General features: G+C 35.0%; 1 protein-coding gene across 1 annotated transcript in view; it reads right to left on the bottom strand.

The window, feature by feature from the left end:
• LOC149535025 (Mitochondrial substrate carrier family protein) overlaps positions 1-16,280 on the bottom strand; it is a 123,940-nt gene that overhangs the window by 93,196 nt on the left and 14,464 nt on the right. The gene's annotated exons all lie outside the window — the stretch shown is intronic.

Genomic DNA, 16,280 nt, shown 5'->3' with positions numbered 1-16,280 from the left:
CATAATAGGTTTAGAATCAAATAACTCAGTATAGGGAAATACAAAATGCTTTTGTAATAGAATCTTACATCTCAAAAGACCATAAATGATATTGAAATGTTCTCATTAATTACTATTTTGGAAGAATTGTAAAACAGTAAAGGTAGTGTCAAAATATTTTTCCAGTGGATAATAAAAACCTGCTAGTACAAAAGAAAAGAGCAGTACAAATAGATGGTGGATTTAAAAACATTGATGTAATTTGAATTGAAAATTTGAGAGATTATAGGTACAAGTTTCAATGAAAAATTGAAGCACAAGGAACATTCCCTTTCAATGGGACAGTTGCTGAAATCTATCTAGATCAATTAAAAGAAAATATATGAGGGTGCTTTGGAAGGGGTTAAGATAAGCCCACAAGACTAGGGCATGACTTCTCTCAGGACATGTATCAGTTTGCTTAATAGGATATAATACCTATTTAACATGCATGGAATGTTATGCTATATTTTGAAACAAAATCTTACATCTTGAAAAATCATAAATGATATGAAAATTTCTCATAGATAACTATTTTAGCAGATTTGTAAACTACTAAAGAAAGTGTTAAATATATTTCCATTATATAATAAAGACCTCCAAGTACAAAAGAAGAGAGAAACTATTTGAGCCACAATTTAGCTATTATTATTCAAGAAAATTTTCCTTGATTTTGCACATAAGTGGATGATGGACTTAAAAAAGCTGGACTTTAAGTTGAGTATTTAAGAGATTATGGGTACAAGTTGAATGAAAAATCAAAGCACAAGGAACATTCCCTTTCAATGGGACAGTTGCTGCCGAAATATATTTGGATTGTTGAAGAGAAAACCTTTTAAGATCAACTTTGAAAGGATTAAGATAAGCCCACAAGACTAGGACATGACTTCACTCAAAGCATGTATTAGGTTGTATATTACCTCTTTAGCATGCTTTGAATGCTTCACTATATATGACTAAAGCATTCGTGCATTGTTATTGTATTCCTTGAGCCTTCTGAACCTCCATGTTTATGAAAAGCCTAAAAGGGCTGTAGTTCCCTAACAAGAGCAAGGCATACATATAGCAGTGAATTTTGCAAATTAACAAAGCATTTAGCTTGTAAAATATGTAGGAAATTCAAATATAACCAAAACAATCCTTCACTTTGATATAGGATGTTGCTGATGTTCATTTTTTTCGGCACTATGAGCTGATTTTTATCTTTCTAATAGGAGCCATTCTGCTTTGGATTCCACAATGTCTATAAATTGTTATTATATACTTTTCCTTACCATTTTATTACACAATGGACACTACCCTACCCACTGGTCACTAAAACTTGATGACCAATGTCAACTTGAAACCCCAATTTATCAAATTTTGTTAGCATCTGAAAAAAATATTTGTCCCAACTTGACCTTAATATTCCGAAGAACCGCCTCGGTATTATTGTTGACAATTAAAATATTAAAATTCTCATGAATGGTCAGGGTCAGAAGAATTCCGAGAAAACAAAACTCTTAAGGTTGATATTAAGCCAATCATAGTTTGCAAACTCTCCAAGGTACTCCCCAAGTTGTCAAGTACTCTATTTCTTTTCTTGAGCGAGTACTCGCAAGTTTAACTCTCGCATTTTTATAGACACAAAAAACCATGGGTAAAAATGTTGCAGGCAAAATGCTGGTTACAATGTGTTTCTCAAATGCTGTTTTTGCTATAAACCATGCATTTTCTCTTTCAAGATGTCAATTTTTAATTTAATACATATTGTAATTGAATTTTACAAACAAATATGTTTCTTTAAGAGATTTTAATTTTTAGTTCTTTCTAAGTTGCCCACTTTTCTCCGAGTTTTTGCCGAGTTGAAAATTTTGGGATTGCTAAGTACTCTTGAGTCAAAGTCTGCAAACTATAAAGCCAATAGAGTTTTGTTTCCATTTGTCTTTTAATGTTTACTTACACTTATAACGTTCAAATATGTTAAAAATACCAAACAGAAGTCTTAGTATTTATTATATTGTCTACTATTTCCCACTCAACTCTGTCTTTGGATTTATATAAGTGGAAAGCATTATTATGAGCCTGGGGCAAATGACAATAGTGTGGAATACTGAAAAAAATATATAACATCAACTGTAGAAGCATACCAACGAACATGCCTCTATTTTACTGTCCTTAACCTCCATTAAATTATGTCCACTCAAGGTCCTACGATTTGCCTAAGCAACCAGATGAAATCTAGGGAATGCATCCCAGTAGCTAGTGCACAGGTCTGTGCTAAAAATCAGAGAAAACTTGATTAAATAGTGATTTTGCACAGTTAGGGTATTGTAAGAAGTTGGTGGACAACAAATGTCTTTCCCAAGCGATTTGTTTCAGGGTCTGTACACAATTTTTTTTCAATTTAAACACTTCATCTTTGAAAATCATAACTGATTAAATCACAATTTTTGGGGAGAAAATCGTTTTAATTGGGGAATGTTTAAAAATTGCAAAAATCAGGATTTTTGATGATTTATGCTTTTATAGGCATAAGTTATGACATGCAAGTTCGATTGTAAGGTTATTGGCATAACAAATCTGTTCAAAGTCAAACTTATACCTCAATGATATGAAACAAAAACTCCAAAAGTTGAAAATTAAGCATATCAAAAAGAAGAATGTTATTCTACAAATATTAATTATGGCCAGAAGCACACAGTTCAAAATACCAAGCTGTGTGCATTGACCATTTTGCACATTTGTTATGAGACATTGCATCCTTAAAAAGGTACGTGTATAGAACCTATGGAACTGGAGACTTTACAGCTACAACAGGCAAATTTTTAGATATTCATAGGCATGTCAATCAAATTAAAATTGCTTCACAGCTTCAAGCTAGAAAACATTCCCTTCATATTGGTAGAGCCAGAGGCATTCACATCCTATACCCAAATAAGATTAGGCCAGCAAACCAATGATATGATTCCAAGGATCCAATCAAAATAACAAGAAATTTTCTAGAATTTAAAGGTTATACCTTCAACAAGTATTGCTGAGAATGCCACATACTCTAGAGTCTAAAATGACATAGCATCAGTTGGTTGTTTTCACAACTCATACACCCTATATCCAAATAAACTAGGACTAGAAAAACAATATCCTATATCCAAAAAAGGCTAGGCCCAAAAACCAATGACAGGGTTCCAGGAATATCCAATCAAGACAACCATAATTTCTCTAAAATTTAAAAGTTATACCTGCACAAGTATTATGCAGAATGCCATATACTCCAAAATATCAAAGCATCAATTGATTATTCTCAAAACTTGTACATCCTAAGCATAGAGAGGTGCAGACCTTAATCATAAGAAGCCTTGAAACGTGAGCTCAAAAAGAATTTTTGGCAATCAAATGACAAGTATATAATAAGCATTTTCAAATTTCCTTGATCACCCATGTGTCACAAAAAAAAGTGAGCTTCCCAAGCGAGGGAATAAATGAAAAGCTAGTGAAAATCAACTTGAAATCATGTCCTAAAAAATGCTTCCAGTAAGGCATCTGCAAAATACAAGAAATATCTTCCTCCTCCATACTAATTGCAAGAGGAATTGATAAACTTGACCTTTTGAATGCTAGTAATTCATTGCTAACTGATGTTTGCACATCAGCCATCCTTTCACTTTGAGCTTGAAACAAGAAGAAACCTTCCAAATTTTCTGCACATTATATAATGTCCCCTTTTAGGATAACTTGGAATTATGGGTGTTGGTGTAATTAATTATTCACCTGATTACACTTTAATTAAGCTTACTTAGGGAAAGGCATACATAGCAATTTGCATTGGAGACACTTCGGAGTTTGCACCTTTATTTGCACATGATGTAGGAGAAATTCCACTTTAGGTGGTGATGGTAGTTATCACATTCCACTTTATGTTTTGTCTCCACTTTTAGTGCAATTATCATTATCCTCCACATGTTGCATGGACTTCATTGCACAATGGAGGATTATCCACCTTTGGTGAACGTGTGATTCCACTTTGGATGGGTGATAAGTTGTCTTTTGCTTATCATGTTCTCATACTGCCTACTTATAGAAGCACACACATTTATTCATTGTAATCATCCAAGATCATATTGTATTGCATTTTTGGTGAGAACACAATTTATTGTTATCATATTATATCTCTCTTTTGTGCTATTCATTAGCTTCTAGATCTCAGATTGTTGTTATTGTTGGTAGTGGGCCAGCATCCCTCGTTGGACTCTTCACATGGTTTAGAAGCCTTTTGTGTCTTATATAAGTCTAGTGGTCAAGTCGGGCATTGACAGGTCAATCTTTTGGTGCAACGGCAACCTTAGTGGTTAACAAGTGGTATCAAAGCTTGGTCACAAGTTCAAATCTTTTCAAGCCGTGGCGAGTAACGCTAGGAGGGGGATTGTTGCCACTGGGCCAGTGTCCCTTACTGGATTCGTAACATGGTTTAACAACCTCTTGTGTCTTCTTTAAGTCTAATGGTTGTATTGGGCATTGACATGTCGATCTTTTGGTGCAACAACAACCCTAGCAGTTAACAGTTATCACAGTAGAAAGAATTTTACATGGTATCAAAGCTCATGGAATGTCATTATTGAAAAAGATTTTGGAGCAGTTGTTGGTGGCATCCTTGCAAATCTGAGGACCAGCAATTTTTTGGATCGCTACGCTAAATCTGACCTTGCCATTGCGTCTAGAAGGTTGTTTCAATGTGAATCAACTATAAATTCCACCATATCTAATGAAAGTTGAGCTCAAAACTTGGAAAAAACTCCCCCCTTCTGCTGTACAAATCTGTGCAGTATGCATTTACAATTTTTCAATAAATTTTTATTTTATTTTTTTCATGTGGGAGGACCTTTTCATTTGTTATAAAAAAATAAAATTATTATTTTTGGTACCGCAAGCATTGTGGTCCATATTACTTGCAAATACTATAGTATACTTCATAGTATTTTTTATTTTTATTTTGGTTCCACTATTATCATTTTAGGTTTGGTGCCTTTTGATTTTTTTGGTTTTTTACAAGATTATACAGTCAATTTTAAAATGATTCAATTTTTTTTTTATCATTAAATTTTGTATTTTAAATATTTTATTTAATTTTTTTTATGATTAATATACATAAATAAAATTTTAAGCCTGATGGAACTCTAAATTTTGGCAAAATTTTAGAGTCCCGCGGCACCATGGCAAAGGGAGAATTTGCAGATCTTACCCATTACTTACATTCAAACAATATGCTTCAAAAGCACCAGTATCACATAGCATTATATATATACGACAGCATTAGTTGGAATATCACAAGTAGCAGACCATGACATATTAATTAAAGAAAGTGAGAAAAGCCATAGGAGCAGTTTTTCAAACACAAAGCTTGATGCAGTTCTCATGCCATTTTGATAAGTATTCCTATTAAGACTGATAAAGCATTATGTCAAGGGGATTATCAGGAGATGTATCTGATAATGCATAATTTCATCTTCAGTGGTACCAGAACCTACAGGTGTAGTAAATAAGGTGCTCAGTAATGAATTGTCTTCAGGATCCTCAGAATTTGTACAAGATTCAGATGCTAGGAATGGAATTATTCTTGGGACATGGCAAGAACAGTCTGCGAAATTGGAAGTTGTCTAAGTTTTTATTTGAAAACACAGTAGCAAACAACTTTGTTGGTAATACGAAGGAAAGATCAAGTTCAGTTCTTTTATGTTCAACATCCCAGTCATTCATCAGTAAATTATTAGGGGAAGGATTACAGATAGTCCAAAGATTACTAATATTTTATGAAACAGAGACGGTACCTGGTATATAATTTGATGATAGCTAAAAGACAACCAAAGATCAAGCAACCTTTCTATGAGAAATGGAAATTAACACATACAGAGATATATCAGCCTCGAACAGATGACATTAAATCAGATGGACATTATCACTATGATATAGAACTACTTCAGGGTAGACGAGGAAATTTCTGGATGCTCTCAGCTGTTCTTAAGTTACTAAAGGATTTCATTCCAAAGCTTCCTCATCTATCATTTCATCTAGGCGGAAAGGATCTAAGGTCGCCATCACTTTCAGGCTACGTTCATCATGCCCAGGATGATGTGTTTGTTGTGAGCAGAGCAATGTGACCACAACCCAAAATAAAGAGGGGAAATCAGTCATAGACGTTAACATAAATTTTCATTCAAGTCTGTAGTGCTTACCAGAATCAAAGACGTTATTGTATGAAAAGCCGTCAGAATCAAAATTGAACCAAATGATGAAGATGTGGATAAATCACAAGACGGCAATAGAATGATGGCATCAATGATGAAGGATAAATAAATACAAGAGATGAAATAAGAAATTTTTCTTGAATCAAGCACTTCCAGATTATATTTTTTTTGTTATGCATCTCGCATATGTATGAAGGCATGCCATTCATGCACCTATGTGTTCCAAAATTCATGAAGACCATTCATTATTTGGTATAAGTTGCAGAGATTCTGACCATAATGGCATACTGACTAATTCTACTCAGAGGCAAACATCTAATGATACTCTATATTTTGCAGGCCTGGAGATGTACACCACTGCAGAGGAGATGCACCTGATTGTTTGCAGATACCGTGGAAATAGAGACCTGACCATATAGACCGCTCGATACAAACCCAAACATGTGGATGCAAATGCAAAGGAATAGCACTTAAGTAAAAAATATTAACAAAGGGGGCAAATCATAGGAATTCCAATGATTGCATACACGAAATACTTGAACCATGCTAAGTATTTAAGGTGAACAATCATAAACCATCAATTATTACCAAGACAAAATTATATTTAAAGATTATGATAATTTTGGGCAGTTATTTGTTATGAAGAGAGACGATGCCTGGAGAGGCAACCGACACCCTTTTCTAGTGTATAAATATGAGATGTGAAATCAGACAAGAACACAATTTTTTTCATATACAATATTTTTAAATTCTGGCTGTTCTTAAATTATTTAAGCACCTGTGACATACTATTTTCTTATTGGCAAAGATCAAATGATTGAACCAAACTGGTGGATGTTAGTATTGGGCAAAATTTTAATATGGTTTGGGATTGAATTGCAACGAATAGAGCATCATCATTGAGTGTCTTCATTGCATTTTTATTTCAGGCATAACCAGTAAGAGATTTTAGTTGTTTTGTTTTTGAAGCCTTAAAGCAAAATATTATATAGTTATGTCCTTTATGATCAATTTTTATTTCTGTAAGTAATTTAATATCAAGATAAGTGGATAAAATCAATTATAGCTTGTAATATCCCCTTTTTGACAGGCACCAATTACTTATTTTATTTTAGCCTTTATTTTCCCTGGAGGCTAAAAAGGAAGAAATAAGGGCGAAAAGATATATTAAATTAATTACTTATAAGGTTACTAAACAATGAAATATTAAAAAGTAACTTTATATTTAATTGATTTAATATTAAAGTGACTAACATAATAAAATATCAAAAGGTCACTTAAAAGAATAAAGTGCTTGATTCCTCTAGAAGCTTCTTGGAGTTGCTTGTTAAATCTTTATAAGGAGCCCTTGGGGGGTCATTTTAAACATCTTGAGTTGCATATTCATCTATTGTGCTGAGAGCCTTAGTGCTTGCATACTTGCCTGAGGGTTTGAAGACTCCAACGTGCCAATTTCGGTTGTGAGATATCAACCCTAGTTGGGAGTGGAGGAATTGGTATTCAACCAATTCATTTGTGATTAATTGGGAGATAATATTCAGTGATTTTTGTTCAGCCCGTGCATCTAACTTTTGACATCAGTTGGCAAGGAGAAAAGTTTCTGTTTTCGCAGCCGATCCGAAAAAGCAAAGCGAAAAAGCAGATCCGAAAAAGCAGTCTGAAAAAGCAGATTCGAAAAAGCAGTCCGAAAAAGAAAATCCGAAAAAAGCAAAGCCCAAAAGCATGTCATCTCAGCTACTTATTCCAGGTTCTTTTGGTATTTACATTTGGCAATTGTAGATGGATACATTTGACAAGTAATATATGTCTTTTTGTTACCAAAGTATTCAGTCATTGTAAACATTGAAGTATTGAAGGGAAATCAACTTAATTCAGCTGTTCAGTTTGTATACCAAACATTTGTAAAAACGTCTCATTGCATAGTCATTCATAGGATGCATGCCAAGTGTTTGTGAAAATACCTCTTGGCTGTAGGTGTGCATTTTACATCAGAATTTCATGTACTTGCATTTGGAAAACAATAAAAAGAAGTTGCATATCACTTTGATTTCCAATTAGTTATTTTGCAATCATTTGTATTCATCAATATCATTGGCATTCAAAAATCATAGCAAAACAACAAACATTAGCAAACTGAGGCTGCAAGGGAAGTGTTTGACAAAATTCCTAAGGCAGAAAAACAAGGATAAAACTTCAAAAATTGTCAAGGCACTTTACATAGCTATTCAAACTTGATAGTCATGGATAGTGGTAAATACTAAATTGTCTTCATATTTGTGTCTATTTTGTCTCCATATGAGTTAAAAACAATTTAAACCAGTTTGAAATTGCATACGTGTAATTGATTTGTCGCATCTTGGTAAGTAAATTATTTATAATTTAATATACAAGATTTCATAAAGTTGTAAGTTAAAACTTGTAATATTGATTCTATCACCCCCTCTGAATTCTGGCACTGGACATTAATTTGCTCATAATTCCTAATCCATATGCTGGCAACCATTTTGTATATTTCCTTTGAAAGTTGATATATCCACTTTTTTAACAATTCATAATATCTTTTCATTTCAAACACTCTCATATTTACATAACCATTAATTTTGTTCTTAATTCAGAATCTTCAAGTTCGAAGTATGTATATTCCAAAGTTATCATTAAAGTTGAACTTATTTGAGGAAGTCAAAAGTTTTTCTATAATCCTTGCCATTTGGGAAACTTTCATTGCATTCGCATTCTAACCAATCTGCTATAAGTATCTTGGACTTAAGTGAATTGTTCAGGATCAAGTGCACCTAACTTAGCCTTGTAGAGCCAAAAGTGCAAAAGATCAAATTGATTGGTCTTGTCAAGTTGGCCATAACTGGTTGGATATCCCAGCATCGAGTTGGAAAAACTCGTAGGATTCCAATCTGCGGTTTTGGGAACCACCAAAGCCCCCAACACGTGAATGAGTTGAGATGGGTCAATCCACCATTAGCTGATCTGGATGAAGTAAGGTGGCTGAAACCAAAAGAGGATGGTGGAAATGGAATTTTGATGTCACATCCAAGGGCAATCTTGGACCTTCAAGAGTAGGAATCATCATACGAGATTGGGAGGGAAATGTAGTTTGCATGTGGTGGAAAATGATTGGCTAATGGAACTAATAATGTAGTTGAGATAGAAGTAGCTTTACTAGCAGTCAAAGTTGCAAAGTGATTGGGGGTACCAAAATTACATGTAGAATGTGATTCACAAATAATAGTTAATGCAACCACAAAAGGAGAAATGCAAGCTTTGTAATGTTTCATTCCAGTTCCAAACTGGAAATTGCCTGGTGTACATCAAGAAGTAGTTCCCAACTGAAAGTTACCTAGCATACATTTAGAAGTGGTCCCCAACTGGAAGTTGCCTGGCGTAAGTCTGGAAGTAGTTCCCAACTAGAAGTTGCTTGACGTACGTCTAGAAGTAGTTCCCAACTGGAAGTTGCCTGGCGTATGTCTAGAAGTAATTCCCAACTGGAAGTTGTCTAATATACATCTGGAAGTTGTCTAGCGTACGAGGTTGACCTCCGTACAAATGTAATCAAAGTCCATAAGGTTGAGTGGAGGTGGATCGTGTAGGGTGTTTGCGCCATATGGAGTTTTATTATCCTTCATTTAAAAATCAAAGAAGACATCTATGGAGTTTTATTATCCTTCATTTACAAATCAGAGAAGACATCTAATTACCAGTACACAGAAGTACACCAAATAGCATATACACAAGTGAGTCACAATTTATCATAGAGAGAATATAGTTGCAAACAATGATTGTACTTGGATTTGCCAGATCCAAGTAAACTAATATAGAGAACAGAATAGGATAAGAGAATCCCAACGAAACTGTGATAGCCAAGTTGGGAAGGTCTTACACTTCCGAAATGACGAACAATATTGAACTCCAACAAGAATTCACAATACAATAAAAATAATATTGCATATAAACCATCATACACGTTGGTCATAAATACCCCTTTGAAGAAAACTCCCGAGGGTTTACAAAAGAATGCCAGCACAGCAAACACCTAGGGATAATTAATAAAAAATTGAGCCCCTTTATTAATTAAATAAGTCTTTGTGATATCATTTAAGTTTTAGGACCATTTAATAAATTAACATAAGTAAAATATTTTATTAAAAATTGGGGACATTACATATCCTTGCCATCCAAAGATTGCTTGCCCTCAAGCAATCCATCATCAAATGGTTTGCCATTGCAGCTCCAAGATCCCAAACCAAGCACGGACACCAATAGTTGTATCTACAGAAATCTTCATGCCACATCATGATCACATACATACACTTGGATGTAGGCGAGAAAAGTAAATATCCATAAATATTTTGTTGTGCCACTTTGATATAAACATGGCCATGCCCAAAGTCATTTGGATCCCATTAAGACGCCTCGATGATCATATCCAAAGCCTTCATACCATCATGCTCATAAATTTCTTCAGGGATCTCATAGCTCAAGTACAACTTGTAGTTTCCATGAGGATGCCCCTCATATGAAGAGGTGGCAATCATGTATGCCTCATGCCCAACTAAAGGATAAACTCCATATTCAACCAACTGTAAAGATTGCTCCTGCAAACAATCCTCGATCAAGTACGCATCACAAGGAAGTTGAACACCTACCGATAGAGCCTGCTTATTCAAAGGGTCGCTGGTAGAACCCATATTTCTATCAAGTTGATCGTCGAACATTGGTTCAACGATATTTGTGCAAGTATCTTCCTCCAAAATCCTTTCCTTCATCTTGGACTCGCGTACCAAATAGATTGTCTTTGTGGCAAATGATGTCCCCAACCACCTTGAATCTATTACCTTGCACCTGACCATCCAACAGTTGGCATGCAAAAGTAGTCTTGGAGTATTTTTAACCAATAGATGTGCCTTCCAATCGGCAAAAATCTGAGATAGAGATCTTATAGCATTGTTGACTTCCATAGTGTGATCCAAGTCCAAACTCTCAATTCTCCCAATAGTGTTGGGTGGATATTTTGTGACCGACAGTTTGGGTAAAATTCAGTCACAAAATAGGTGGACCAGACATAGCGTTTGAGATAGAGTCTCTCCTATCTTAAAGGAAAGGCTCCCCCTTCTCACCATTCCTTGGATCAACTCAAGATAAGCAAGAAATTAAGAGATTTGAAAGGGTATTACCAATATTTTTTCCTCTTAACTTTTAAAAAAGAATCCACTTACCCGCGGAGCGAGCAATGGGCAAGATGAAACCTCGAACTACACTTCTACCTAAAGTTGTAAACAATGATACCGATAAACCAACACTAACTCAAAGGCTAGCTGAAAACGTACCAATTTGGCTCTAAGTCTGGTCTTAATCTATGCTATAAGAATAACCTTTACTATTGGGGCACAAAGACTTGCAAAAGTAAAGAATTCTAACTATTTTTGTCAATTAAGAAACAACTACAAGCTATAGTCAAAGCTCCTAATCTATGTATCACCACAACTGCTCCCAATCAAAGCTTCGGCTCCGATTGCTTCCTAATTATTTATATTCAATTATCAAGAACGCAAAAAACAAATGAATCAAAGATGAAAAAAATGCAAATCATAGTCAAAGCTTCCAACTTGCACTAGTCACAATTGCACTCAAAGTTCAGCTCCAATTGTTTCTTTGTATTCACTTTTCTTTCAAAATAGTACTACATAATCAAAGCTATGCTAATTTCTCCAAAGCTCTCTTGCTTACAATAAAAGATGACTTCTACAATAAGGGGGCACTCCTTTTTATAGGCAAAGGAGTTGAGAAAAATGAGGAAAAAGTGGGAGCAACTCAACTAACTTTGACCTGGTCTAACTAAGGAGAGAAATTATTGGATTACATGTCATAAGGACATGCAAATCGTATTACACGTAATTACACAATTTCACGCAATACATACTCTCTAACTACATGCATGAAAATACAGAAAGAAGAAGATGGAAGTAGAGGGAACAATCATGAGGATTATTCTGAAGTGCCTTGTATTTGGTGATACAATTACGCACTGTAGGGAGATCTGAGATGTCCATTGGTTTTGATATTGGCTCAATCCTGACTATATCATTGTATGTTGATCTTACAATCTTGTAGTTTGCTGCAATCAAATCCTGTAGATGCTTTGCCACTGATTTATATGCTGCAAATTTATTCAATCTTGTAGTTTGCTGCAATCAAATCCTATAGATGCTTTGCCACTGATTTATATGCTGCAAATCTGTTCATCGTATGTGAGCCAAATTCCTCATAATCAAGTTCAACATTGACTATGTTTGTATATTCTTAAGTCATTTATTCTGCTGAAACCAAATTATCATGTTTGGTGAAAACAACGCATCCTATTTATTCCAAATTGCATATAAGATCTGATTCAAATGTCTGACAGTCTTCCAAGGCTACCCGCAATTTGGTCAATAGTTTGTAAAATATTTTTGAAGACAAAATGACTTCACATGCCACCATGCCATCCAAATCAGTATTGGCTATCTCCTGCCAATCTACCAAAAGTTCTTTTAGGGTGTTAGCTTCTTGATTCATAGAAATAATCAAGTTGTGTATAGTTTATTCGATTTCTCTAACGCGTTCCAATACTCTGACTACATCTTTGCGAACCTGCACTTCTTCTGAGACAACTTCTCCAAACTAAGTTTTTGTCACTTCAATCAATTTTTTCTCCTTAACTGTATGAGAAGTAATAACCTCATTTAGGCAAGTGACTTCTTCCTTAAGCTGATTTTTCCTTTCCCAAAACTCATGATTGCTTCTAGACACATTAGCAAGTGCGTCTTGAACATCTTGCAAACATCCCAGTTGTGTTTGCTTACCAAGATCAATCCTGGTGATCTTATAATCTGAACAATTTAGTTCCTCAGCTAGTTTATCCACTAAATGTAGAGAGAGTCACCAAAAGACAAGATTTTAGTTATTAGAGTGGACTTTAAATGGTTTTCATTCCCCAAACTTTCCTTGAAGATTTCATTCCTTGCAACAAAAGCGACTATTCGGTGAAGAGTTGTGGCATAATCTAATGGAGACGTCTTTCACATTAACAACCAAGAAGCAATAGAACCCATTTATGGAGCCAGTGACAGTGCGAAGACTCAAGGGTTTGTCCAAAATTAAGGATCTCCGATTAAATGAAAGTGCTTTTATTTTGTTGGGGAATACCTTTAACCAAATTAAAAATGGCCACTACACAAACACAAACATTTATTCTATGATAATGGTATGGGGGCTTCAGTTGGGAGAGTCGATGGAGGTTGTGAGACAAGTGGTGCAAGAAATTGTGCATGAGGATTTCTGGGGAAGTTTAGAAATGCTACTAGCTAGAGCATATCTAGGGTTTGGGATGAATTTTGCGGACAACCTTGTTCATGTGGAGTTGATTGAGGACAGAACGTTTACGCCCTTTGCATGGAGATTTGAGGTTGGGAAGAGGTGGAGAAGGTATAAGAAAGCTAGAGCAGTATAGATGGTTATATTGTGTGTGGTGATAAGAAACCGGTTAGATAGGGAAATTGCAGCTCTAGAGCAAGCAGAAAGACTAAATGTGACTAGGGTTCCGAGAAGAACAAGGTGTCCAAAGCAAAGGAGAGTAGTTGAGGGTGGAGTGGGTGAGGAAAATGTGACTAAGGATGTTGAGATGGAAGAGGGTAAGGAACAAGAGAATTCAAAGTCTCGAGACCGCCAAGAGGAAGAAGTGGAGGAGACAAAGGAGAAAGACACGACTTGGAGGAGAAAATGTTGCAAAACTCATGTGTCAAGTGCTCTTTTTTGCATAAACTTTTTTAGTTTAATAAAGTTTCCTTTGCTTTTGTAATGATTTGGGTTTATAGTAGGGAATGTAATGATGAATTTGTGAAAAATTACAAGACTTTTGAAAGCCAATGATGTAAAGTGTTAATCTTTGCAATAACGAAAGGGCATAATAGTAGCAGGGTTAGGGTGTGGATGGTCGATGGGAGGTTTTGGCAGTCTTTTTGTGGGTGAAAAAGCATGTTTGTAAGGATTGGTGGAGTTGGGTAAGGTGTTATTTTCAGAAAAACTTTGATCAATGATGTAAATTTTTCTTTTGAAAATTAATAAAAATACATAATCTATTACCAAAAGAAAAATTTAAGCTCCCTTTCTTAAAATTTGGCCTACCTCAAATAACAAGTCTAGCCTACCAATTGTAGAGTTTAGTTAAGTAGTATGTAATGGAAGGAGCTACTCTCCCTCAGCCTGGAAGAGAAAATCCAATACCGATGCACCGGTTGGCAACTATCCTTCAAAATGGAGCAAATCCTTCCAAATGCTCACTCCTTTTGTCTCTATGGAATCAGTTTGGAGTAAGCAACTGGATCGATGCACTTGTGTCATTGGGGTTGATCCTAGCCAAAACCCAATGTGATTGGATGGACCAAGACCAACAAACTGCTTTGTCTTCCAGGGGTTCACCTAACTTCCGAAAAATAAATGGTAGAACCTTCTAGAATCATAGTCTTCCCACCCACACATTTTCATTATATATTTAGAATTTAATATTATGTTTTATCATTTTATAATAAGCAAATTGCAAATTGGGTACCAAAAATGTTGGCAACTTCTATAAACCCTTATTTCCAAGAGATTCAATGGATTTGAAGTCTTGAAAGGCAGCTTATAGCTTTCTAGTCATAGCATTCAAGAATCAACGATGATGAAGATGGATCTTCCATGAACCGAATAAGCAAGATCCTTGCAAGATGCAAAAGGATGACAAGCAATGAGTTAGCAAGCATCAAGAGATCTCTATGAATGCATGCATGATAAAGAAAAGTAAGCTAAATGAAATGCAAGAATACAAGTAAGGCTAGACTAACATGGATGAACAATTACTATGACATCCTATTAAGCTAGATTATCTATGCTAAATGTAAGAAAGGAAATAACAAAGCTAACCTAAATGATGATGCGAGATGCTCAAGAATTCAAATGACAAAGTGACAACATACCAATAGCCCAAAGTACGACATAAATGAGAGGAGTGAGGAGAGAGCCTCTTTTTAAAGAGATTTAGAAATGAGCAGACAGTCAAGATTAAGAGGCAAAAGAATGAGCAATGGTGGAGATTGATTCTTGGTTGATCCATGTGCTCATGTCTTAAGAGGCAAAAGCAAAGGCTAGGATGAAGAGGCAAAATAACATGTGGGGGAGATAAAGAGGCAAAAGCTTTTTAGAAAAGTCAAAAGATTCCATCTCACTGGAAAAAGTGCACTCAAGTGGTGGGTTTCCTTATATTTTCATTTTTGAAATGCCTTTTTCATGTGCACTTAGGATAAAGGGGATTTTTATTTAATTAAAAGGGGACGTGTTCTTTTAATTAAATGAACTTAGGATAAATTTAATCAAACTTTAGGATATAATCAAATAAACGATTATGTGATGATTTGATCAAGGATTATTGATTAAATAATTATGCAAAAGTGATTTAATGCATAATAGTGGTCTAGTATTTGATTATTTGAATAGGGGGCTCATACTTCACTAGACCAAAAATGAGTGATTACAAAGATGACTAGTAGTTGAATATAATGATGATTTTTTTTTGGAGTTCAACTTTAACAAACATAATCCAAAATTTATTGTTGCTCAAAACACGAACATGAACCTCATGACATAGAAAGACATCAATGAGATCCCTTTGGCCCAACCTTGATTGACCTACACAAAGTTTCTACACAATTTCAGCAGCATTTTATAAGTCACTTCAGAAAGAAAGAGAACAGAAGATAGTAAAACAAACCCATTGCTAAGATTTATCAACAGGTATAACCTTTCCAGCAGAGATCAGAACTACTCCAAGTTCAAACCCTTTTCCCAAACCTATCCATCATCCACTTGCACTGCTCAATGGCAGATAACTGGATACCATGAATATTATTATATACAGTAGCTTTTTTCCCCACATATGCTTTAGCTTCTTCTGGGAAACAACTGCTCATACAGACTGTCAAGTCAGTTCAGGTTGCAGATAGAGTCATCAGCAAA

Source organism: Cupressus sempervirens, chromosome 10, assembly GCF_028749045.1.
Source record: "Cupressus sempervirens isolate cs-2001-9-10 chromosome 10, ASM2874904v1, whole genome shotgun sequence".
In the NCBI taxonomy this organism is placed as follows: Eukaryota; Viridiplantae; Streptophyta; class Pinopsida; order Cupressales; family Cupressaceae; genus Cupressus; species Cupressus sempervirens.
The sequence above is the reverse complement of the archived record's forward strand: the minus strand, read 5'-3'. Positions and strand labels throughout refer to the sequence as shown.